The sequence below is a fragment of the Octopus bimaculoides genome, chromosome 23 (assembly GCF_001194135.2).
Source record: "Octopus bimaculoides isolate UCB-OBI-ISO-001 chromosome 23, ASM119413v2, whole genome shotgun sequence".
NCBI lineage: Eukaryota > Metazoa > Mollusca > Cephalopoda > Octopoda > Octopodidae > Octopus > Octopus bimaculoides.
This window is the reverse complement of record NC_069003.1, coordinates 8,919,275-8,921,869: the sequence shown is the minus strand read 5'-3', so window position 1 is coordinate 8,921,869 and position 2,595 is coordinate 8,919,275. Positions and strand designations below refer to the sequence as shown.

General features: G+C 35.0%; 1 long non-coding RNA gene across 6 annotated transcripts in view; it reads left to right on the top strand.

Annotated features, from left to right (window-relative positions):
- LOC128250599 (uncharacterized) overlaps positions 1-2,595 on the top strand; it is a 219,609-nt gene that overhangs the window by 208,405 nt on the left and 8,609 nt on the right. The window contains exon 2 of one of the 6 annotated variants that reach the window (XR_008266623.1): positions 1,573-1,720. The exons of 4 other annotated variants lie outside the window; for them this stretch is intronic. This is a non-coding gene — a long non-coding RNA (uncharacterized LOC128250599). Of the gene's footprint in view, positions 1-201; positions 1,721-2,595 lie in introns of those variants that run through there. One more of the 6 variants, XR_008266622.1, reaches the window with a different exon arrangement.

Sequence of the window (2,595 nt, the reverse complement as noted above, 5' to 3'; positions counted from 1 at the left end):
GATAGATATATATATGCATGTATATATATATATATATATATATATATATATATATACACACATGCAAATACATATATAGATATGTGTGCATGCGTGTGCACGCGTTTGTGTTTGTCTGTGTGTGTCTTAATCTATGTGTTGTCTTAATCTATGTGTTGTCTTTATCTATGTGTGTCTTAATCTATGTGTTGTTTCGTATGTATTTATGCCTATATTTGTGTGCGTATAAGCAATATGCTTTTCCAGTTTCGTATATACTCAGATAACTATCAAACATAATCATATTAATATACAATGAAAAGGAAATGAAAGCTTCGTCGTGACGTAAGATTCAGAATGGTAAACAACATAAGAAATAGATGTCGTCACAAAATGTCAAACTACAGTCGAATTCCTCTCAAATATGGTCTGAAATATGCGTGAATACGAAAGTACTTTGTCATAGAGACATGTCATGTCCGCCATAAACTCTCGTTGCAATTACAAATATATATATATGAGTTATTCTACCGCTGGATGCTCGGCGATAAAAACTCCGTTTATTCGATGAACGGAACTGTGAATACAAAGAAGCGTGGGCGCTTGTATGGCTGTGTGATTAAGATCGTTTTGCATCCACATCGCTTCAGGCTCAATTCCACCGTGCGCCATCTTGGCCTAGTGTCTTTTTTTCATTTTAGTACCGGTCTGATCAATGTCTTGTGTACTTTTGAGTGAATTTGATAACCGGAGGCTGTACACACACACACGTATGTATGTATGTGTACATGCATACATACATACATACTTACGTACATACATACATACATACATACATACATATATACATACATAATGCTTGTATGCATGATGGCTGCAAACTCGTGTTTGAGTATTGCTATCGCTTGATCAAAAGTCCTACAGCTCAGTGTAACTCTTTCATGAGCAGCAATGAATCCAGTGATACAAAGAAGAGCACTACTTGTGATCCTGGAATATCTAGATTACATCTGTAATAAAGTAAGCACCGTATATGATTTCTATTGTCATTGGCTATAATTGCTTGCGGATACCGTGACGACACTGTCGAAATCAGGAATGAATGCAGTATCTAAATATTTGTACATGCACACATGTAACAAAAACGCGCATTTTTCTGCAATCCTTTCGCTCATTAGAGGTATATAATTTCTCTCCTACTCCGTCCCAGCATTCTTTAACCTATAAGTGTAATCATTACGTAACCCATTGCGTATGGAGGATTCAGGAAGCTCAAAACAGAAATGTAAAAACCAAATCAGCTATGTAATAAATGAAAGTTCGATGTGAAGAATGGGTAAATGGTGATAGTAAATTCCATTTATATTTTTACAGTAACTGCTTAAAGTAAGAGCTGGTTCTACAAAGTATCTAAAAGCAAGACCTGAGGTTTTAACAAGCGTCGCCACTACGATAAGTACATGCTAAAAAAAAAGACGTAATTTATTACCATGGGTCTAAAATCAGGTTTCAAACGTAACTTTAACACTCCCTTCACATACATCCTTCACCTCTCAATATATATAACTGATCATATTTTTCTCCTCTTCTCAGAAATACCTGTCTCCACCCCGTATGCGGTGATTCAATTAATAAGTGTACATATATATATGTCCTCTGCATGTATGTATACGTATATATATGTATGAATCTACGTGTATATATTTTTTAAACTGAATACTTTTCACGTCAATTACAATCTGTAAGTCACTCATTTCATTTAGTTTGCAATTTAAATTTTAATGTTTGTCTAATTTATATTTATTTGCATCCCCACCCACTGCTTACTCTTCTCTCCCCCTCCTCCCACCTTTATGATGTTTTCATTCTTTTTTCCTTTTCTTTATTTTTCTTTTTTTTCTGCCCCGCTTCCCCACTTTAGTCACTCTTCTTAACTTCATAATGCTTTCTCAATGGTCGTCTGCCACCGTGAATTGTCTGATGATTGATGATTGTTTATTTAATTAGCTAATTAATTAGACATAAACTCTCGTTACAATGTATTTTTTCTATAAACGAATTCATCCCATATATATGTATATACGCATGTATACACACACACACACATATTTCAAAGTTAAACAGGCACCCTTCATTATATATGTGTGAGCGTTTATGTATTTATATTATATTATATATATTATATATCCTATATATTATACACATGATATATATAGATATATATATATATGTGTGAATGTGAGTGTGTGTGTGTGTGTGTGTGTATGTATGTATATGTATATATATATATTATATATATAGGCGCAGGCGTGACTCTGCCGTAAGACGCTTGCTTCCCAACCACATGGTCCACATGATGAAAATTCATGAGCTGATCTTGGAGGACTGTCATCAAACAATCGACAGACTTGTTGATATGACTGGTATATCCTGGAGCTCCTGCCAACGAATTTTGAGCGAGGAATTGCGAATGCAAAGAATTGCAGCAAAATTTGTGCCTCGCTTGTTCACGGAAGATCAAAAGCAGTCACGACTGAATGCGTGTTGTGAACTAAAAGAACAGTTGGAAGTTGATGCGGACCTTTTTTTTCGAAGATCATCATTGGTGACGAAAGC